Raw genomic sequence first — 24,932 nt, forward strand, 5'->3', positions numbered from 1 at the left:
ATTACCCCTTTTTTGTCACCTTTTTGTGTGTACAAACGGGTGATTTTTCATTGACAACAATAAAAAATACAATGTTATAAAAAAAACAGATGATTTTTACAGATGTTTCAGTGTAAACATACGGGGGAAATATATCAATCAACATAAAACCCTAGTTATCTGTTTTTTCCCAAAACAACCAATCACAACTCAGCTTTCATATCTTAACGAGCTCTGGTAAAGTGAAAATTGAGCTGTGATTGGTTGCTATGGGAAAAAACAGACAATTAGGGTTTCAATATTAGAAGTAGAGCAGGAAAAATTTTCCTGCTCTACTTCTAATATTGACTCCCAGGACGACTTGTTTCCTCCTGCAACCCATCGGCATAGCAGCGACTTGCACTACAGTACCCAGATTATATTGTGGGTGATATGCTTTTTTGCATAGATCTCAAGGTGAGCGGCCATCTATAAGCCCCGTGGGGTTGCCCCCCCACCCACCACCCGATCTATTGAGGGTAAATACACAAGGCGCCGTCCGTCGGTCCTTTCTTTTCTCTACAAATAAGGGTTTTAGGCTGATTAATAAATATGGGCCACTGTATGTGAACATGGCCTTAGGCTGGTTTCATATGAAAGGTTTTTCTATAACGCCACCTTAAAAGACTCACTGACTGTAGAATATTAATATGTAACTATCCATTTGCAACATTTTTAGCACAAAGAATAAAAGGTTTTGACACAGGCCATCAAGGCTAATATGCAGTGACGAAATCTCACATTTCTAAATGGCAGGTAAGAAAACTCTGAGATTGGAAATAAAGGAATATATTAGAATGTAGGCAAGGAGAAAATAGAGCAGGACTGCACCACTAATCACACAATATATCCAGGGGTGTATTACAAATAGTCGGGGAGTAATAGTACGGTAGAAGGAGGTGCAATGAAGGAAGAATGTAACAATGTCCAATATGTATGAAAAGAGAATGCACTTCTGCACTCACCTAGTAAGAGAACCTGTATTCCACGTCAAATCATATTCGGCTGGCCGGTGGGGGGGGGGGGGGGGGGGAGAGGGAGAGAAGAGATTGCTGCAGCGGGAGCTGAGTGGGTGATGGCTACAAGCTTGTTTCGCGGGTAATCCCCTTCCTCGGGCCTTGAGGCCCGAGGAAGTGGATTGCCCACGAAACAAGCTTGTAGCCATCAACCGCTCAGCTCCCGCTGCAGCGATCTCTTCTCTCCCTCTCCCCACCACCGGCCAGCCGAATATGATTTGATGTGGAATACAGGTTCTCTTACTAGGTGAGTGCAGAAGCGCATTCTCTCTTCATACATATTAGAATGTGTTTGCTCATAGTGATTTTAGTTGCACATTTGCAAAGTGAAATGCTACGGCTAAATGCCAAATACCTACTGTGATTAGAATAAGCACTGCCGACCGTATCTAGCCTAGAATATTTTTCATCCATGATAGGCAGCGATGAATTATTTAAATGATTGGAATAGTTGCTTTGGAAATTTCAATCTGTTTTGATCAATTGCATGCCAGAATAGCAAACAGAGCATAGTGTTTACAGAGACAAGACTACCTCCTCTGCATAGAGATGGTTATTAGATCACAGCAAGCAGACTTCCTTTAGAAGAAACGCTAAACACATTATTAGTATGTGACAATACAAGGGACAATCCATGGGCACTTTATCTGATTCATAATAAAATTCAAAGCCATAGACCATAGTGTTTGTTGTAGTAACTGAGTTTATTATAATAGTTCTCTAAAGGGCTGCACTGAAACGCTGGTGTCTGTGTCTCTTTAATCCCAGTTTACATACTTTAATAAAGTTTATGAAGGTTACAAGTAGGTTTAGATCTTCTCTGTTTCATGATTCTTCTGCATTGACTGACATGTGCTGCCATATTAAAGGGGAACTCCGGTGGAAAACAATTTAGAAAAACACAATTGGTGCCAGAAAGTTATTTGTGATTTGTAAATTACTTCTATTTAAAAATCGGAATCCATCCAGTACTTATCAGCTGCTGTATGCTCCACAGGAAGTTCTTTTCTTTTTGAATTTCCTTTTCAATCTGACTACAGTGCTCTCTGCTGACACCTCTGTCCCTTCCAGGAACTGTCCAGAGCAGGAGCAAATCCCCATAGCAAACCTCTCCTGCTCTGGACAGTTCCTGACAGAGAGAGGTGTCAGCAGAGAGCACTGTGGTCAGACTGAAAAGAACTTCACCACTTCCTCTACAGTATACAGCAGCTGGTAATTACTGTAAGGATTAAGATTTTTAAATAGAAGTACAGTAATAATAGGATATTTTTCATCCATGATAGGCAGCGATGAATTATTGAAATAAATAAATAAAATAAATTGCGACACTGGAGATTAATAAAACATTAAACACATCCCTACACTTAACATCCCAGTAACTATTCATTGTTATTTTCAAATTGACAGGTTCCCTTTAAAGGGGTACTCCACCCCTAGACATCTTATCCCCTATTGAAAGGATAGGGGATAAGATGTCAGATCGCAGGGGTCCCGCCACTGGGGACCCCCGGGATCTCGGCTGCAGCACCCACCTGTTGCGGCCACCTGTCGTAACGTCATGACTCCGCCCCGTGTGACGCCACACCCCGCCCCCTCAATGCAAGTCTATGGGAGGGGGCGTGATGGCTGTCACGCCCCCTCCCATAGACTTGCATTGTGGGGCGGGATGTGATGTCACACGGGGGCGGAGTCGTGACGTCACGATTTCACGTCACTGTGGTCGGGAGCCGTTTGGATGAGAGCCTCCAGCGCTGCCGGAAGCCGCAACAGGTGGGTGCCCGCAGCGGCAGGACCCCTGGGATCTGACATCTTATCCACTATCCTTTGGATAGGGGATAAGATGTCTAGGGGCAGAGTACTCCTTTAATAGATAACTGCAATTTTGTAGCCAATTTAATTTAATTGCATTGATCCAATACATTCAACATGAAAAATAAACTAACAAATAAATAAATGAAATAACTTTGTCTTGATTCCAAAAAAATCATACTTTTTTGTCTACAGCTACTACTTATGTGTCCATTGTGACAGACCACAAACAAATCCTTGTGTGATCTGATATAAGTTGTTATATGCAACTCTAGTTTCATACTGAATTAGACTGACAAAAGTGCTTCATATATATATATATATATATATTATATATATATATTATTTTTTATTTTTTTCAAACACCATTTCAAACTTGATATTGCAACTAGCAGCATCACAGGCCAATTCTACTAGTGGAAAGGATATCTGTGGGCAGGCTAGCCTTGTGATGCCACAGCCGTGTCATGGTTATTCATCAAGGGTCCCTGCAGGCTTCCCACATTCCTGGATCCAGTCTGTTGTAATTTGTGAGCGTAAGTATAACTTGTCATAAGTGCAGTCTCTCCTTTATTTGATTCATTGGGAACAATAGGTACTTCACAGTCGATAGGCAGAGGAGGCAATTCAAAGCTGATGAAAGGGCTTCATTCAGCAGTTCAATGACTTTATGGACAAAGCAAGGGAACACCCTGTCCCTGACCTTAGGCTGTTGTGTGATGTAGGGGTCTCAGACCGTCTCCTGCTTAGTCTCAGTATTAGAATCACAGTCATCTGTTTCTTTTCTCTAAAGGGGGTAAAGTGATGCACACTGTTTGGCTCCCAATGGGTCCTCTTGAGAATTGGAGTTCTACTGGTGCTCTGCAATACCCAGCAGCGGAGTGCAGGCAAATCTTTTGTAGCCATTGCAGCTACGCTAAAGACCAGTCCCAGAAAGTAGTCCAACAGATCCAGGAACACAAAAAGACACATGTACAACTTTATCTTGCTGGCTGAAAGAAAATATGGCCCCTCAGCCACTGACTCTCTCTTAAGAGATCATTTTAATTTTCCTTCTCATGGAGCAGATCGATGGGGACACATCGATGGGCTCCTTGAGAAGGAAAATTAAAATAATCCTTTGATTAGGATTAGTGCTCCTGGGTTATCAGACGTTCTTGCTGGACTTTGGTCTATCTCCCAGGGTGGTTTAACCCCTGAACGACATTGGACGTAAATGTACATCATGGTGCCGTGGTACTTAACGCACCATGACATACATTTACATCATGGACATGATCGCAAGCATCGGCACCAGTCCGTCATACGTGGCAGATCCTGGCTGCGATCTCGCCGATGTCCGCCATTAACCCCTCAGATGCCGTGATCAATACAGATAGCGGCATCTGCGGCAGTGTGGCACTTAATATGGATGATCGGATCGCCCGCGGCGCTGCCGCGGGGATCCAGTCATCTGTAACGGCGGCCGGAGGTCCCTCACCTGCCTCCTGTCGTCTCCTGAGATCATCAGACCAGAGCAAAAGATGACAGATAATCTTGATGACCCTATGGGGACTATTAAAGTGTAAAAAAAAAAAAAAAGTTAAACATTTTGAAAAATTGGAAAAAAATTGGAAAAATCCCCTCCCCCAATAAAAAGGTAAAACTGCAGTTTTTCCCATTTTACCACCGAAAAGCGTAAGAAAAAAATAAACATATTTGGTATCGCCATCTGCGTAAATGTCCGAACTATTAAAATATAATGTTAATTATCCCGTATGGTGAATGGCGTAAACGTAAAAAAAAATTTCAAAGTCAAAATTTGCTGCTTTTTTGTCACATCATATTCCGAAAAAATATATTTTTTAAATGTATTAAAAGTTTTATATATGCAAATATGGCATCAATAAAAAGAACAGATCACAGCACAAAAAATTAGCCCTCATACCTCCGCTTATACAAAAAAATGAAAAAGTTACAGGTCGACAGAAAAGAGAGATTTTAAACGTTCCAATTTGGTTAAAAAGTTTGAGATTTTTTTTAAGCTGTACAATAATATTAAAGTACGTTATCATGGGTATCACTTTAATCGTATTGACTCACAGAATAAAAAAAACATTTTTTACCGTAAATTATACGGCGTGAAAATGAAACCTTCCAACATTTTCTAAATTCTGGTTCTCTTTTCAATAAAATTTTTTTGTTTGCGCCATACACTTTATGGTAAAATGAGTGATGTCATTACAAAGGACATTTGGTCATGCAAAAGACAAGCCCTCATACTTATCTGTAGATGAAAATATCGAGGAGGAAAAACAAAAATGCTAAAATAAAATGGCTCTGGTCCTTAATAAGGCCAAAATGGGCTTGGTCCTTAAGGGGTTAAGCAATATAGGCCCAAGAGAGGCACAGCGAGGCTGCTTTTGTCTCCTCACAATAAACTACTCTCCAAGTAAACTACACTGACTTCTCCTGCCCATATAGATTTGCATCAAAATAATATTACGGTGTTTTTAGCAACTAGTTTAACCCCTTAAGGACGCAGGACGTAAATGTACGTCCTGGTGAGGTGGTACGTAACGCACCAGGACGTACATTTACGTCCTGTGCACAACCGCGGGCATCGGAGCGATGCCCGTGTCATGCACAGCTGATCCCGGCTGCTGATCGCAGCCAGGGACCTGCCAGGGACGCGTCCGCCATTAACCCCTCAGGTGCCGGGATCAATACAGATCCCGGCATCTGCGGCAGTGCGCGATTTGAATGAATGATCGGATCGCCCGCAGCGCTGCTGCGGGGATCCGATCATTCAGAACGCCGCACGGAGGTCCCCTCTCCTTCCTCCGTCCGGCTACCGGCGTCTCCTGCTCCGGTCTGAGATCGAGCAGACCAGAGCAGAAGATCGCCGATAACACTGATCTGTTCTATGTGCTATACATAGAACAGATCAGTATTAGCAATCATGGTATTGCTATGAATAGTCCCCTATGGGGACTATTCAAGTGTAAAAAAAAAATGTAACAAAATGTAAAAGTAAAAGTAAAAAAAAAGTGAAAAATCCCCTCCCCCAATAAAAAAGTAAAACGTCAGTTTTTTCCTATTTTACCCCCAAAAAGCGAAAAAATTTTTTTAGAGACATATTTGGTATCGCCGCGTGCGTAAATGTCCGAACTATTAAAATAAAATGTTAATGATCCCGTACGGTGAACGATGTGAACGAAAAAAAAAAAAAGTCCAAAATTCCTACTTTTTTAATACATTTTATTAAAAAAAAATATATAAAAAATGTATTAAAAGTTTTTTATATGCAAATGTGGTATCAAAAAAAAGTACAGATCATGGCTCAAAAAATGAGCCCCCATACCGCTGCTTATACGGAAAAATAAAAAAGTTAGAGGTCATCAAAATAAAGAGATTATAAACGTACTAATTTGGTTAAAAAGTTTGTGATTTTTTTTAAGCGCAACAATAATATAAAAGTATGTAATAATGGGTATCATTTTAATCGTATTGACCCTCAGAATAAAGAACACACATCCTTTTTGCCACAAATTGTACGGCGTGAAAACGAAACCTTCCAAAATTAGCAAAATTGCGTTTTTTGTTTTAATTTCCCCACAAAAATAGTGTTTTTTGGTTGCGCCATACATTTTATGATATAATGAGTGATGTCATTACAAAGGACAACTGGTCGCGCAAAAAACAAGCCCTCATACTAGTCTGTGGATGAAAATATAAAAGAGTTATGATTTTTAGAAGGCGAGGAGGAAAAAATGAAAATTTAAAAATTTAATTGTCTGAGTCCTTAAGGCCAAAATGGGCTGAGTCCTTAAGGGGTTAAGCAGTAGTTGAAAAAGCTATAAACTGCAAATAATGAAACAGTGTGAACCTATCTATAGAGTTTTGTTCTTATATGAAAGTGCATACATTATGTATGCATCCATCCAAATTTCTGTTCCACTTTGCCATTTAAGATATAACAGCTAGCAACCGGACAGATTATGTATTCTATAAACCCTGCGTATTTAACAAAATAGTAATTACTATGAAAAAGCATCTGTACTACAGCGGCAGTTCATTGAAATATATATTTTGTGATTTTGTGGGCTTCCGTTTCTACGCAGTAAATTTTTCTGTAAAAATGACACCTTATTTTTATTTTGTAGGTCCATATGATTAAAATGATACCCTACTTATATAGGTTTAATTGTGTATTACTTCAGAAAATAAACATAGCTACATTGTAAGTTTAAAATTGACTTATTCTGACCCCTAAAACTTTTTTATGAGGCCAATTTTTGGTGCCGTGATCTTAAGTTTTTATCGGTACCATTTTTGTTTTGATTGGACTTTTTGATCACTTTTTATTCATTTTTTTATGGTATAAAAAGTGACCAAAAATACGCTATTTTAGACTTTGAAATTTTTTGTGTGTACGTCATTGATCGTGCGGTTTAATTAACAATATATTTTTATAGTTCGACCATTTACCCATGCGATACCACATATGTTTATTTTTATTTACAGTTTTTTTTTCATGGGAAAAGGGGGTGATTCAAACTTTTATTAGGGAAGGGGTTAAATCATCTTTATTATCTTTTTTTTTTCTCTTTTTTTTTGCAATGTTATAGCCCCCATAAGAGACTATAACTGTCACGTACCGGCAAGACTGGTAGTGGATCCTCTAGACCAGAGAGGCGATGACGCGGGTTGTACTGGAGGACCGGTTCTAAGTAGTTACTGGTCTTCACCAGAGCCCGCCGCAAAGCGGGATGGATTTGCTGCGGCGGTAACTACCAGGTCGTATCCCCCAGTAACAACTCGACCTCTCTGGCAGCTGATATGGCGTGGCACACAGGGAGTAGGCAGGAGCGTAGTCGGACGTAGCAGAGGTCAGGCGGCAAAGGTTCAAGGGCGAGTAATAGGTAGCAACGGGTTTGGCAACAGGCAAGGCAATATAACACAGTAGGGAACGCTTTCTCAAAGGCACAAGGGCACAAAGATCCGGCAAGGACAGGAAGGAGCAGGTAATATTTATTGGGAAATGGCCAGAGGTCAGGGACCAGCGCAAGAATCAAAGGCGCATTGGCCCTTTAAATTTACAGACAGCGGCGCGCGCCCTAGAGAGCGGGGCCGCAGGGAGCGTGGAGCCAGGTAAGACAGACAGGGACGCGGTGCGTGAGCGGGGACTAGCCGCCACGGCAGCCGCGTCTCCGACACGAGGGAACCCGTGCTCCCGGTCAGCGCGTCTGACCAGAAGGCACCTGGATCCCGAGCAGGGAGGCCGGGGGAGCAGGCGTTCCAGTCCGGTGAAGGGGACCGGAGCGCATGCTGTGACAATAACATGCAGTACATTGATTCAATACACTGATCAATGCCATTGCCTAGCAATGCATTGATCAGTGTTATCGGCGGTTGATTGCTCAAGCCTGGATTTCAGATGCGCAGGAGGCAGGTAAGGCACCCTGCTGCGTCCTAGCTTATCCCGATCTGCCGGAAAGCTCTCACTTTCAATTTAACTCAACTTTTAAAGAGTTAATGCCGGATATCTGCCTGAACGGCAATGTCCGGCATTAGCTATGGGTCCTGGCTGCTGATAGCAGCCGGGACTGTGTGGGTATGATGCGAGTTCAGCTCCTGAGCTCGCTTCACAACCCTCCCGTGCCGCAGCGCCGTTTACAAATGGCGTTTTGCGGCAAGGGTTAAGGGGCTATTCTGATTATTAATTACTAAATAGAGATGAGCGCACCAACCCAGGTTCAGTCCGAACTTTGCTAAACATTCAGGTTGGCGTGAACTCAAACCTCAGGTGACTAATTTCTGCCAAATCTACCAAAATAACGTCAGTAACATGGTAAAAAGGGGAGGTTATAAGGATCACATGACCTCAAGGTAGCCTGATAATGCCTTAAAGGGGTACACCACCTCTAGACATTTTATCCCCTATCCTGCGATCTCCTTGCTGCACCCGGCGTTTATTTAGAGCCTCCGGTGCAGCGCCATAGGCTCATGACGTCACGTCCGCACCCCCCCTTGAGATGTCACAGCCACACTCCTCAATGCAAGTCTATGGAAGGGGGTGTGACGTCACAAGTGGGGCGTGACCGTGACGTCACAAGCCTCCACCCCGCATTGCCAGTGTTACACCTAGCGGCCCGGACAGACACGCTGGCCGTGAGTGCTCCCCTTCTCCGTCCGCTTCTCCTTGCGGGCCCCGGATTCGCATTGCGAATCTAGGGCTGTCACTCACCTTTCCCATCTGCTGTTCCTCCTGTAGTCTCGCATCACTGTCGCACCCGCCGGTGCTTTAAGATTTAAAGGGCCAGTGCGCTTTCACCTGTCCCTTGTCTATAAGTCTGGGTTGCTGCAGCAGAGATAGCGGTGGGACCCCGCAATCAGACATCTTATACCCTATGCTTTGGATAGGGGATAAGATGTCTGGGGGTGGAGTTACTCTTTAAATACAATTCTCTCAACCAATCAAGAGGCATCATAGAAGTGATGTTGGAGCCACCATAAAAGTCTATGTACATATGCCATTTAAAGATAGTAGGTGTCTCTGTGAGAGACAGTGATCAGTAAATTTGACCCATAGGTCACCAATAGGTGACCCCATAAAACCCTATTTTCACATAAACTTAAACATCCCATAAGCTTTAATAAACCCACACAAAATTAAAAGATTTCTCTGTACCTTGTAGCAAAAGTGCAAGTGCAAAGGTAACCAACTAGCTGCAAATCTCCACCAGTGATATTGCTGTAATGTGTCTGCAGTACACGTGAACCACATGAATAGAGGGCAGCATGTTTCACTATGAGACCATGGCTTCTTCAAGCCGGAGCTCAGACGGTCTCATGGTGAAACACGTTGAAGGGGGTTGAGATATAAGTTCCCAAAATTACCATTTAGGCTGTTGTGATTAAGCTGTTAGAAAGTGCTGCGTGTAGTGGTGATGTGAGGGCATGCACACATGGCGAACAGGTTCTGGGCGGCCCAGATAGACCACTAGTAAGGAGAATGGTTTGATCCCCGACAAGCATGAGCTGCTCCTACAGTTTCCTTGTCCACCATCCAGACACAGATGGCATCTTTATTACACACCCTTGTCTTTGCCCAGACAGTTTTCAGGCACTTATCTAAAGGAAACAAATCACTGTCATTGACAGCAAGCAACCAAAACCTTTGTTTTCACTAATGTTGTGGATGAGACTGAACTCTGAAATAGACTGCTTTATGGTCTAGAAATGTATAATCTTTAACAACAAATCCAGGTTCTGCTTGGGATCTGATGGTGTTTGGGTTTGAGTTTGGAGGTCTCATAGTGAGCTCTTCAATCTTGCCTTTGTTGTGTCACAACTGCTGGTGTGATGATCTAGGGAGCCATCAAATACAACAGAATGTGATACAGGGTACACTAATAGCCCATAGATAAGTGCAGGACATCCTGTGGCCAGATGTGTAAAATCCCATGGCAGGACGTCAACCTACCATTTTTCCCTGCGACTAAAAATATCGGGAAAAGTGCGACAGATTAGTAAATACCAAGTGAAAAAAAGGTTGAAAACACAGAAAAGAAACACAAACCGACACTCCACTCTTAGTAAATCAGGGCCATTGAGTTTTATATACAGTATATAGATAAGCTTTAATTCGCAACAATCTGTTGTAAAACCACATTCATTTTTAGGCCACACAACGTTTCTCAGCCACACAACTGATAAATGTGATGCCAGTTTATACAGCATTTTTCAGCTGTAATATTGTGGCAAAAAAAATGGCTGAAAATGTGGGCGTAAGCCAAATGCACACTCATTTTTTACGCAGTGTGAAACCGACATTGTACGTTTTTCCCAGCTTAGAAGCTTTGAAGTTTAGGAAAACAACCTGGAGGAACACATTTATATTTATGATATTATAAAACCACATTAACTAGTAAATAAATATTTAAACATGTTTCTCACCTTTCTGAGTCTTCAATGATTTATAATATTCACTTATCATTAAATTTGATTTCAACAATGCAAGTCACTCTCTTATACCTTCCATATATTAGGATTCTTTTCTGTACTCGGCCAATTAGTCCAGATTTTTAATCATGTTTGGCAGAGCTGCCTCTCTAGGGATAAAGAATTATTTTGATGAACGTCATTAACATTTTACTCCATCTGCTTCAACTAGGTGTTCCTGGAATAGAAAATATACAATACTAGTTAAACATGCATATGAGTGTCGATACTGTATGTTAATGTCATAACTGCACAGCACTGTAGATTTATGCACCAGCAGTTTAAATTGGAAGGCTGCCAGATATTAAGTAAGTCTATGTCTACTGTAAGGCAGATTTGTTGCATAATTTTTCTGGAACTGTCCTATTGATCTGAAATATCATCATTTAGATAAATTGAACTGATTTTTTAATCCCAAAAAAGTCTGTAACAAATCCGCCTGTTGTGAACTCTAAGAATGACACAATGACTGAATGACTGAATGACACAGCCTGGAGTTGGCGGCAGCATGAGGAGACCATAAAGTGGCTGAATGGCACAGCCTGGAGTTGGAAGCAGCGTGAGGAGACCATATAGTGGCAGAATGACACAGCCAGGAGGTGGCGGAATACTGAGGAGACCATATAGTGGCTGAATGACACAGCCTGGAGGTGGCGGCCGCATGAGAAGATCATGCCAACACACTTCCGACATGGCCGGTGACTTAACCCTCTAGTGTGCTTCCAGCTGTTAAAGGGGTGAAAAACGTTTTCTTTTTAAATCAACTGGTGCTAGAAAGTTTAACAGATTTGTAAATGACTTCTATTAAAAAATCTTAATCCTTCCAGTACTTATTAGCTCCTGAATACTACAGAGGAAATTCTTCTCTTTTTGGAACACAGAGCTCTCTCTTGACATCAGGAGCACAGAGCAGGAACTGTCCAGAGTAGGAGAAAATCCCCATAGCAAACATATGTTGCTCTAGACAGTTCCTAAAATGGACAGAGATGTCAGCAGAAAGCACTGTGCTCGTGATTTCAGCAGAGAAAAAGAAAAGAATTTCCTCTGTAGTATTCAGCAGCTAATAAGTTTCTGGCACCACTTGATTTAAGAAAAAAAAAAGTTTTCCACCAGAGTACCCCTTTAACCTCTTAAGGACACAGGACGTATGAGTACGTCCTGGGTCCCGGTCCTGCGATATAACGTGGGGTAACACGGTGACCCCGCATCATATTTCGGCGGGCCCGGCGTCATAGTGAAGCCGGGACCCGCCTCGAATAGCGCGCGGCACTGATCGCGGTGCCGCGCGCTATTAACCCTTTAGCCACGCGCTCAAAGCTGAGCCACGCGGCTAAAAGTGAAAGTAAAAAGTGCCGGTTAGCTCAGGGAGCTGTTCGGGATCGCCGCGGTATAATCGCGGCATCCCGAACAGCTGTAGCACAGGAGGAAGGTCTCTTACCTTCCTTCCTGCAGTTCGATTGCTGATTGAATGCTTCAAGCCTGAGATCCAGGCTTGAGCATTCAATCGCCAAACACACTGATTGATCCATTCCTATGGAGATGGATCAATCAGTGTAAAAGATCAGTTAATGCAATGTTATAGCCCCCCCTATAGGAGCTATAATATTGCATAAGAAAAGTGTAAAAAAATCATTAACCCTTTCAATTATCCCTTCCCCTAATAAAAGTTTGAATCACCCGGCATTTCCAAGAGTAAAAAAAAAACACAGTGTAAATAAAAATAAAAATAAACATATGTGGTATCGTCACATGCGGAAATGTCCGAATTATAAATATATACCGCTTTTTAAACCTCACATTCAATGGCGTACGCGCCAAAAAATTCCAAAGTCCAAAATAGCGCATTTTTGATCACTTTTTATACCACAAAAAAGTGGATAAAAAGGGATCAAAAAGTCTGATCAGAACAAAAATGGTACCGCTAAAAACTTCAGATCACGGCGCAAAAAATGAGCCCTCATAGTGCCCTGAACACAGAAAAATAAAAAAGTTATAGGGGTCAGAAGATGACCATTTTAAAAGTATAAATTTTCCTGCATGTATTCATGATTTTTTTCTGAAGTGATACAAAATCAAACCTATATAAGTAGGGTATCATTTTAACCGTATGGACCTAGAGAATAAATATATGGTATAATTTTTGCCGAAAAATGTACTGCGTAAAAACGGAAGCCCCCCAAAACTTACAAAATAGTGTTTTTTCATAATTTTTGTCGCACATTGATTTTTTTTCCCATTTCACCATAGATTTTTGGGTAAAATGACTAATGTCATTACAAAGTAGAATTAGTGACGCAAAAAATAAGCCATCATATAGAATTTTAGGTGAAAATTTTAAAGAGTTATGATTTTTTAAAGTTAAGGAGGAAAAATTGAAAATGAAAAAAATGGAAAAAGCACGGGTCCTTAAGGGGTTAACCAACCTCCCCCCGTGTCTGGCAATCCACCGCTACGAGCAGCCAGACAGGACCTGAGAGTCCCCATGTGGCTGCTTGTAGCAGCTGGATTGAGCAGGACGGGTGGGTTGTTGGTCTGACAGCTGGAGGCACTCCTTAGGGTAGGGTCACCGGTGGATCTGCAGCGTAAATTACACAGCAGATCCCTTACGTGGGACCCTACCCTTAAGGGGAACTGCTGTGTTACCGTGAATGAATGGTGTTTGGTGTACACTTGGATTGGATACGTGATTGCAAGAGAAAATGTTTGTGATGCCAGGAGTGCAGAGTGCATGGAAGTAGTGTAATACTCCTGCAGGATGTAATTCTCCTGCAGGATGTCATCACTTACCACAACTCCAATATAGTGGTATTCTGTCTCCGAGCGCCGGAAATAAATAATGCTAACCCTTCACATATCATTAAAGATACAATAGCACCAAAAAGTGAGAAACATCATATGGGCTTTTTTCATGACAAATCACATTAATACACAGGTTTGGATGGCAGAAGCAATACCATAACATCCACCCGACACAGCAGGTAGACAAGGATGTTCCACTCGGGGACACCACACTGCCACCTGGAAAGATCTCTTTAGGTTAGAGCATCTTAAATGGGCACTACAGAAAATAACACCCAATCTCCTTCCTTTATGAAATACTGCAAGTCCCCTTTTTATCCCAATAGACCTTGTGAAGGCTAAATTAATTTTTGTTGCATAAACCCTTCTATAAAGTTTTCCAGGACTACAATATTAATGGTTATCAATACCATATCAGTGGGGTTCCAATAATTTGCACCCCTGCCATGTCATCTCACTGAAGGTGCCAGGCCTTGTTCCCTTTACTGTTTATCATATTTTTGGCTCTGGTTGATATTGAAGCTCATTACAATAGAGTCTCATTTAAGCAATTAGTTTAAGCTGTGATACCAGGTGCAACTACTACAGATGTGCAGAGCTGCACCTGGCAAATAACTTGTAAAGTGCTGCAGTGCCATTAGTCAGCTGACCTGGTTGGGGTGACAGTATGTTGAACCCCTAATGATCTGATATTCATTGTCCATCCAAAGGACAACCCCCTTTATCAAATATCCAGTCTGTACATATGATTGTGTACTTAAAGGGGTACTCCACTGGAAAAAAAAAAATTTAATCAACTGGTGCCAGAAAGTTCAAGGGGTACTCCCGTGGAAAACTTCTTATTTTTTTTAAATCAACTGGTGCCAGAAAGTTAAATAGATTTGTAAATTACTTCTATTAAAAAAACTTAATCCTTCCAGCTGCTGTTATGATCCACAGGAATTTATTTTCTTTTAGAATTTCTTTCCAGTCTGACCACAGTGCTCTCTGCTGACACCTCTGTCCATTTAAGGAACTGTCCAGAGCAGGATAGATTTTCAATGGGGATTTGCTCCTACTCTGGACAGTTCTGAAAATGGAAAGAGGTGTCAGCAGAGAGCACTGTGGTCAGGCAGAAAGGAAATTCAAAAAGAAAAGAACTTCCTGTGGAACATACAGCAGCTGATAAGTACAGGAAGGATTAAGATTTTTTTTATAGAAGTTATTTACAAATCTGTTTAACTTTTTGGCACCAGTTGATTTAAAAAAAATAAATGTTTTCCAATGGAGTGCCCCTTTAAAGGGGTATTCCAGGCCAAAACTTTTTTTATATATCAACTGGCTCCGGAAAGTTAAACAGATTTGTAAATTACTTCTATTAAAAAATTTTAATCCTTCCAATAGTTATTAGCTTCTGAAGTTTTCTGTCTAACTGCTCAATGATGATGTCACGTCCCGGGATCTGTGCATGATGGGAAAATACCCCCATAGGAGCTGCACAGCTCCTGGGACGTGAGTCATCAGAAAGCAGTTAGACAGAAAACAGCAACTCAACTTCAGAAGCTATTAACTATTGGAAGGATTACGATTTTTTAATAGAAGAAATTTACAAATCTGTTTAACTTTCCGGAGCCAGTTGATATATAAAGTTTTGGCCTGGAATACCCCTTTAACACTGGCCCATTCTAGGATTTTGCTAGAAAACCATAGGTTCAATTTAGAGGGATATTCCAGTATTTTTATTTTATTTATTTGACTATGCTACAGGGACTGTAAAGTTAGTCTAGTTCAAAATGTAGTTTCTGTACCTGTGTGTGATGGTAGTTTCGCAATTCTTATGTGATTTTTGCCCCAATGTCTCAATGTTTTCTCCGGTTGTAGTGTGACCTGAGACATTACATCGCAATTCAGGTAATGACAGGGAGCATGTCTGCTTCAATGGGTAGAGCGACCGCTGGGAGGAAAAGAGATTGTTCTGCAGTTAATTGCATTTTTGCAACAGCTGGAGGCACCCTGGTTAGAAAACACTGGTCTATTATTTACAACTAAGCATGAAGCAGTGCTTCAATGGATGGGATGGCTGATGTGTATGAGGGAGAAAAGGGACCTCACACTAGCCATTTAGCACCAAGAAAAGCATGGATCCTTCCTAAGCATGTCCATTACTGTCTGGTAGATACATACTAAAATCACCTTATAGTGGATAACCCCTTTAAAACCTTAAGGACGCAGGGCATACAGGTATGCCCTGACGTCCTGGTACTTAAGGTCCCGTTTAGTTGTTCTTTTCTTTCTGACAACAGTGCTCTCTGCTGACACCTCTGCTTGTCTCAGGAACTGTCCAAAGCATCAGAGGTTTGCTACGGGGATTTGCCTCTACTCTAGACAGTACAGAGACAAGTGGAGGTGTCAGCAGAGAGCACTGTTGTCAGACAGAAAAGAACAGCTCAATTTCAGTTTACTTCAGTTTACTACTACTGGAAGGATAAGATTTTTTAACAGAAGTAATTTACAAATCTGAGAAAACTTTTTTGGTGGTGTTAGCGCTAATACATATGTATATATGTTGATTTCCGTTTTTAGATTGTAAAATTGAATAGGTAGTTTCTATAGTGCTAGACAGTTTAAATGGCAATGATTTACTGGTTATATCTTCAGTGGTTTAATTTTTATAGGTATAGTAGAGTAATTTTTCACCTTATGTCCGTGTGCTGCTGTTTCTCCTCGTCCATTCCTGCTGCTCCTGAGATCTGCACAATGTCCTGGTTACTGTATGTTCGTGCGCTGGGAGACTGTCCCGGCCGGCGGCGTCTACAACCAGCTTCAGCATGAGCTAAAAGTAAGTGCCTAAGACTTCCGGTGGTGAGTGACGTCACTCTGGTTACCAACACGGGTCAAACTTGGTCTAATGTGTTTCGGAAAGTGTGATTTCCTTCCTCAGAGATGGTGTCCACTGGTCTTGAACTTCCTTATATACTACAGGTCCCAGCAGGTTCCACATCATGGGCAGATTTATTTTGTCTAACGTCCGTTTTAGCAAATCCCCGTTATTGCTGACGGGTCTGTATATGTCTAACATCCGTTATTGCTCTCCTATATATAACGTGTGTTATTCCTCTTAATATGTATATAGATCATGTGTTTTACTGCAGTACTTTGTATGTTTTAGTATTTTTCCTAAATGTAATCACAAAGAGAGGGGGTTGTTTATATACTGAAGGGGAATCTTACTTAGACTGCCTGTATCCCATATTTCCGCTAATATTTGTTGCTGAAGGCTGCATGTAATGGTTCTCAAAAGCTGCATCTTATGAACTGGGTTTGAAGGTCCACAAAAGACATATTTTATATACTATTTTCAGTATGTTTAATGATTATTTTAGAAGGAAAAAGTTCAAAATCCATGTTAAGCCTGCGTGGGACCATAGTGTCCATATCAAAGATCCATTCACTTTCTGCCTGTGACATTTGTGATATGTAATCACCCCCTCTCCAATGTTTGTTTCTTTCCTCCACTCCAAAAAGTTTTGATCCCTTAAAAACTGATTGGTGATTCTCCACATAGTGTTTGGAAAGGGGATCTCCCAGAAATCTTCACTCAATGTTATATACATGTTCCCTGATTGGTTCTTTTAACATTTTTTTTGTCCGGCCGATATATAATTTTCCACAGGGGCATTAGATGCAATACACTACTCCTTTTGATTTACAGTTGATGTGGGTTTTGATTTTTTTTCTCCCAAACACTGTTACTTGTTATTTTTAGGGTGGGATTTTTCCCCCATATTATGTTACAGCATTTACAGGCATGGCATGGAAAAATCCTGTTTTTTTAAAGACTATTTTGCTGCTTTTTTTCATTACTGTGGGTGCCACCATGTTTCCCAGATTTGCTGTTTTCTTAAAAATAAACGAGGGGCATGCTGGTAATGTATCCTCTATTGTCCGGTCCCCCTGCAGGATGTTCCAGTGTCTTTTAATTATTATTTTTTTTTTTAAAGGAAACTGTGGCTATTATAAGTTGTAATGAAAGGGACTTTTATTTTACCTTCTGTATTTTCGGGTTCCTTAACCTTATTTTTATCTTTTAGTAGTTCCTTTCTGTCTAATTTGGAAGCTTCATTTGCTATTAGTTCCAGGGTATCTTTATTGTATCCTTTCCTTTCACATTTACTCTGCATTTTTCTTGCTTCCTTTTTCGTATTCTTGAGGTTCCATGCAGTTTCTTTTAATGCGTACAAACTGACATCTGTCCATTTTGATAAAGCTGTTACAGTCAGTGGGTTTGGAATATGATTTTGTGCGTAGTTGGCCCTCCTTGATATAAATAGGGACATCTAAAAAGTTAATTTCAGTGTGACTTATTACCGGTGAAATGTTCAAATAAAAATCATTTTTATTTAAATTTGTTAAAAAGGTTTTAAGACTCTCCTCTGGTCCTTTCCAGATAAAAGCAATGTCGTCAATAAAACGCTTCCATAATACTAGGCCAGTAGTAAGGGTGCCTTCTAGGAAAATAGACTCTTTCTCCCAGTGCCCCACATACAACTTTGAGTAACTGGGCGCAAATTTTGTACCCATTGTAGTCCCCCACTGTTATAAATAAAAGTTCCCCTCATATGTAAAAAAAAATGTGGGTGTGGATGTTCTGAGGATAAATGAGAATAAAGATTTTAAAAATATTCCCCTGCTGATCTACCTTTTTCATGATTTATACACGGTTATAAATCATGAAAAAGGTAGATCAGCAGCGGAATATTTTTTTAATCATTATTTTCATTTATCTTCAGAACATATCAATTTTATAGGAAAAAATAACAAGTAACAGTGTTTGAGAGAAAAAAAATCAAAACACACATCAACTGTAAATTAAAGGAGTAGTGTATTGCATCGAATGCCTCTGTGGAAAATTATATTTCATCCGGACAAAAATAATCTTGAAAGAACCAATCAGGGAACATGTATATAACATTGAGCAAAAATTTCTGTGACATCCCCTTTCCAAACACTATGTGGAGAATCACCAATCGGTTTGTAAGGGATCAAAATTATTTGGAGTGGAGGAAATAAGGAAACATTGGACAAGGGGTGATTACATATCACAAATGTCACAGGCAGAGGGTAAATGGATCTTTGATATGGAAAATATGGTCCCACAACCACTTAACATGGATTTTGAACTTTTTTCATTCCCAAAATAAGTATTAAACATTTTGAACATAGCATGAAAAATGTATTTTGTGGACCTTCAAACCCAGTTCATAAGATGCGGCTTTTGAGGACCATTACATGTGACATTCAGCAAAAAAATTAGGCGGAAATATGGGATACAGGCAGTCTAAGTAAGATTCACCTTCAGTATATAAACAACCCCCTCTCTTTGTGATTACATTAAGGAAAATACAAGATGTAAATAAATATTAAGAGGATTAACGCACATTATATATAGGAGAGCAATAACGGGCATTAGACATATACAGACCCCTTAACAATAACAGGGATTTGCTAAAACGGACGTTAAACAACATAAACCTGCCCATTATGGGGAACCTGTTGGGACCTGTAGTATATAAGGAAGTTCAAGATCGGCGGACACCATCTCTGAGGAAGGAAATCGCATTTTCCAAAATGCGTTAGACCAAGGTTGACCCGTGTTGGTAACCGTAATGACGTCACTCACCCCCGGAGGTCTTTGGCTCTTACCTTTAGCTCATGCGGAAGCTGGTTGTAGACGCCACCGGCCGCGGTAGTCTCCCAGCGTACGAACATACAGTAACCAGGACATCGCGCAGATCTCAGGAGCAGCAGGAACGGACATAAGGTGAAGAATAACTCTATTATACCTATAACAATTAAACCACTGAATATATAACCAGTAAATCATTGCCATTTAAACTGTCTAGCACTATAGAAACTACCTATTCTATATTACAATCTAGAAATGGAAATCTACATATACTCATATGTATTAGGCCTAACACCACCAAAAAAAGTTGTTTCATTTTTTTAAATCCAAAAATTATAACAGGGAGCCATTTAGAGGTGTTTGAGCAGCTACAGCCTTTTTTCCATAGCGCCGGTGTTTCAAGTATTCTAATTTTTCTATTTACAAATCTGTTTAACTTTCTGTAGCCAGTTGATATGTTGAGATATATATATATATATATATATATATATATATATATATATATATATATATATATATATATATAATGTTTTTTTCTGGAATACACCTTTAAGGGGAAAATGAGTCCTTAAGGGGTTAAAGAAATTATCAGGCTGCCTCCTTGCCCAAGATGACAACTCTATTACTCATTTTACTTTTTTTTTTACTTGAATTTTTACATAACTATACTGGACTGCTAACAACTGTACCCACTGGCATATAGAATAAAAGGGATTAGAATAAAAAGAACACATAGAATAAATGAACCTGTGGTGTGCCTTTGAGGTTTGCATTCATGTAAAGGCATACTACGTCATGTTAATCTTTAGCAGACTGCACGAGGCCTTATATTTTTGTTATCTCAGTCATACATATTTAACTTTAACTTGCATTACAATTGGAAGGCTGAATATATTTGTTTTAAGGAAGCCTTGGGGACTTATTCTAGCAATACTGATATGTGCCTAGCTGAAAAAAATTGCTGTGCTACATTATGCATAGCTTTAAGTAGGGTGTATTGCAGTGCTTTTGTTTCACAAGTTAAAGGAGTTTTCTATCATTCTTTTTTTTTATTTGACTGTGCTACAGAGCAGGGGCGTCACTAGTTCATTTCATCCCGGGCCGGGGACCCGGATGTTAGCACATAGGCCTCGAATGTCAGCTGCCCTGGACTTTTTTTTTTTTTAATCTTTAAATTTTTTTTTATATACAGTGACCCCCCGACCTACGATGGCCCAGACATATGATCAAATTGACATACGATGGCCTCTCAGAGGCCATCGCATGTCGATGTCAGCATCAACATACAATGCTTTTTTATGTCGGGGCCATCGCATTAAGTGCTATCCGGCAGCGCAAAATGTTTAAGCTGTTGACAGATAGCAGCTTAATGTTCCCCGTGTGGTGTGGTAAGTATTACTTACCCCTCCACGATGCTCCGGGGTGCCCTCTGGGTCCAGCGCTGGTCTTCCCGTGTCTTCTCGACCCTCTCCGATGACGTCAATGCGCTGCTGCGCACGTCATCCAATAGGAATGGCGTACGTAGCGGCGTAATGACGTCGCTACGCAGGCCCAGTAAGGCCTTGCGGAAGACAGCGGAGGACCGGAGAAGACAGCGGAGGACCGGAGAAGACCAGGAGAGCCCAGCAGAGGACCGGAGATGACCAGGAGAGCCCAGCGGAGGCCCAAGGTCACCATCGGGAGCGGCGGGGACACCATCGCGAGCGGCGGGGACAGGTGAGTACAGCTTCCTATACTTTACATTGCACGAATCCCTCAACATACGATGGATTCGACAAACGATGGCTCGTTTGGAACGAATTACCATCGTATGTTGAGGGGCCGATCTGTCCTCTGCAAGGTCCCCTTCGCAGGCACGCAGAAGGGGACCTCGCTCAGGGCCGGTCCTCCGGTCCCAAGTTTTTTAGGCCGGGACAGGGGGTCGGGACACTGCTACTTTAAGAGTAGCAGAAGTCTGTGCGCAGGCGTGCTCCCTGCCCCAGCTGTTCGCTCTGAGCAGGAGGGAAGCTCGGAGCTGTAATCACTACAGGAGCAGCCAGGCGTGACCAGCAGCCCGCCCCGACATGATATACAGCCTGCCTTGTGTCACCTGCAGCCTGGAAAGGTAAACAGGGGGGGGTGTTAAAACAGAGGGGTCAGGGGTCAAAAGATTGTGAAGGAGGGGGTCTGTGGATGGACAGAACAGTGCAAAGGAGTGGTGGCAAAGGGGTCTAGGAAGGGGCAAAGGAATGTACAGGAGCAGAGGGAGCAGAGGGGTCTGGGGGGAACTTAGGGGTCTAAAGTAGGGTTGCCACCTGGCCGGTATTTATCCAACCAATCCTATAACTCCCTGCATGTTGCACCATATACTATACCATTGTTTCCCAACCAGAGTGCCTCCAGCTGTTGCAAAACTACAATTCCCAGCATGCCCAGACAGCTGTTGGCTGTCTGGGCATGCTGGGAGTTGCAGTTTTGCAAAAGCTGGAGGTACCCCTGGTTGGGAAACACTGACCCATGCTATATACTACTTCATAGTCAAACATGCTGGGAGTTGTAGTTTTGCAACAGCTGGAGACACGCATGGTTGGGAAACACTGACCCATACTGTATTCTACTATATAGTCCAACATGCTGGGAGTTGTAGTTTTTGTTTGGGGCAGCTGCTGAGCCACAGGCTGTATCAGGGCATGCTGGGGATTGTAGTTAGTAACTAACTGCAACTCCAGAATTGAATCAAAAAGACAAAAGAAGGCGATCAAAAGGCCACATCAAAACAAAAATGGAACCGTTAAAAACTACAGATCGGGGTGCAAAAAAAATTACCTTATACAGGACGTAAATAAAAAAGGAGAAATAAAAAAGTTATAGGGGTCAGAATAGGATGAAATTTCCCTGCATATGTGCATCCTGTGATGTCACGCATATAAAATGAATTATGCTAATCAGCATGGCCGATATTTTTTTCCAAGAAAGGTGGCGACCCTTTTCTAAAGGGGGACTTAGGGGTCTGGAGAGCAGAGGGGTGTAAATGAGGACTTAGGGATCTGGAGGAGGCAGATGTGTCTGGGGGGATTTAAGTGTCTGAAAGAAGAGGGTAGAGATGGGTCTGGGGGGACTTAGGGCTCATCCACACCGTGGACATTCTGCCAGCGAAATTTCGGGATACTAATGCAATGTGCACATTGCGGAATTACTACAGGGCAATTCTGCCATTGGAATGGACGTCCAACCATTAGAATGTTCAATCTGTGGTCAGAATTCACCCAGAATGCATTGCCAGCAGCGCCTGCAGAAGGCGGACATTCCACCGGTTGCAGTGTGGACGAGCCCTTAGGGGTTTGAAGGAGGAGGGGAAAGATGGGTCTTGGGGGGAATTTGGAGTCTGGGTGAGGAAAGTACAGGGGGGGGGGGGATTCTGCCATACAGAAGAAACAGTGTGTGGCCATATTATGTTCAGGGGTACAGTGTTTGGCCGTATTATATTCAGGGGTAAAGTGGTTGGCAGTATTATATTTAGGGGTACAATGTGTGGTCATATTAAATTTAGGGGTACAGTGGTTGGTCGTATTACATTCAGGGGTACAGTGGTTGGCTGTATTATATTCAGGGGTACAGTGGTGGGCTGTATTATATTCAGGGGTACAGTAGTTGGCTGTATATTATTCAGGGGTACAGTGGTTGGCTGTATATTATTAAGGGGTACAGTGGTTGGCAGTATTATATTCAGAGGTATAGTGGTTAGTCGTATTACATTCAGGGGTACAGTGGTTGGCAGTATTATATTCAGGGGTACAGTGGTGGGCTGTATTATATTCAGGGGTACAGTAGTTGGCTGTATATTATTCAGGGGTACAGTGGTTGGCTGTATATTATTAAGGGGTACAGTGGTTGGCAGTATTATATTAAGGGGTACAGTGGTTGGCAGTATTATATTCAGGGGTACAGTGGTTGGCTGTATATTATTCAGGGGTACAGTGGTTGGCAGTATTATATTCAGGGGTACAGTGGTTGGCTGTATATTATTCAGGGGTACAGTGGTTGGCTGTATTATATTCAGAGGGTAAAGTGTGTGGCCGTATTATATTCAGGGGTACAGTGGTTGGCAGTATTATATTCAGGGGTACAGTGGTTGGCTGTATATTATTCAGGGGTACAGTGGTTGGCAGTATTATATTCAGGGGTACAGTGGTTGGCTGTATATTATTCAGGGCAGAGTGGTTGGCAGTATTATATTCAGAGGGTAAAGTGTGTGGCCGTATTATATTCAGGGGTACAGTGGAAGGTTGTTTTATATTCGGGGGTACAGTGTATGGCAGAATCATTTTCAGATGTCATAGTATTTGGTAGAGTTATAATAATCATTGTCTTCATACAGAGGATCTGCTGACATAGTGAGGAACCAATGATGTCCGGGCGTCAGAATCTACAGAGAAGATGGAGCTGGAAGAAGACCTGATATCTGGACCAACAGAGAAGACGTCACTCAGATCAGTGATATCCTTGTGTATTCTCCTAACTGTCCCATCACTGCTGTAGTCACTTTTAAGTCCTGCAGTGATGATGGGTGACACTGTACTCCAATCTGTGGTCTCCAGCTGATACAAAACTACAAATCCCATAATGCCTGAGGCTCCAGACATGATGGGAGTTGTAGCTTTACAACAGCTGGAGATCAACCTGGGGGTTTTAGACTATGCAGCCCATTTTATTTTGGTGGGGGTCTGACTGCTGGGACCCCACCAAAAAATAAATGGGCTGCATATTCTAGTATGCCCGGGCCAATTTTTGGTCCCAGTCCGGCCCTGGCTGCCGTGACTTTGCACAGGGGAAAGATCTACAAAGAAGATGGTGACTGAATAAAGAATATTTTTTTTTTTTTTTTTTTAAGCAAGTGTCCCTACATGTACATATGTGTGTGAGCATGTGTGTGTAGATATATATGTATGTGTGTATCTGTGTGTCTATGTAATGTGCTTGTGTATGAATATATAAAGTGAATGTGTGTGAGTGTGTATCTGTACACAGTGTATGTAATACGGGGAGGGGGGGATCGGGCTACTGTATAATGGGGCACTGATACAATATAAAGAGGGGCCAACCAGGGTGCCTCCAGCTGTTGCAAAAGTAGTAGTTTTTCAACAGCTGGAAGCACTTTAGTTAGGAAATACTGGTATATAGTATACATCAAACTGAAAATGGAAAAGGACCTCATTCATCCAGGCGCTGCCGGTTAGGTCATCAGGAGCGTGCGCATTGGCCTGCTTTCTCTGCCAACAGATACGGAGATCCTGAAACGTCACGATCCCAGGATCTCTTTGCTATATTTTAGTTAGACATATGTCTCATGCTATTAAAACAACATTTTAGTTTTTGTATTCCTTTTTTTTTTTCTTACTTTATCTGTTTACACTTGCTTTTTGGTTACATCCCACTTCCTGGCCACGCCCCCTTAGGTGTTTTGGCGCCCTTTTTTCACATAAATACTTACCTGTTTGTTGTATGACAGCACACCTGATCTGAGGAAGAGGGGAGTCACCCTCGAAACGCGTAATCTGTATGTTGTTTATTATTTTTTAATAAACTTTCATGTATACAATATTCCAAGGTATACATTGCATCATTTTGTGCACCTGATGACCTAACCGGCAGCGCCTGGA

The sequence above is a fragment of the Hyla sarda genome, chromosome 5 (genome assembly GCF_029499605.1).
Source record: "Hyla sarda isolate aHylSar1 chromosome 5, aHylSar1.hap1, whole genome shotgun sequence".
NCBI lineage: Eukaryota > Metazoa > Chordata > Amphibia > Anura > Hylidae > Hyla > Hyla sarda.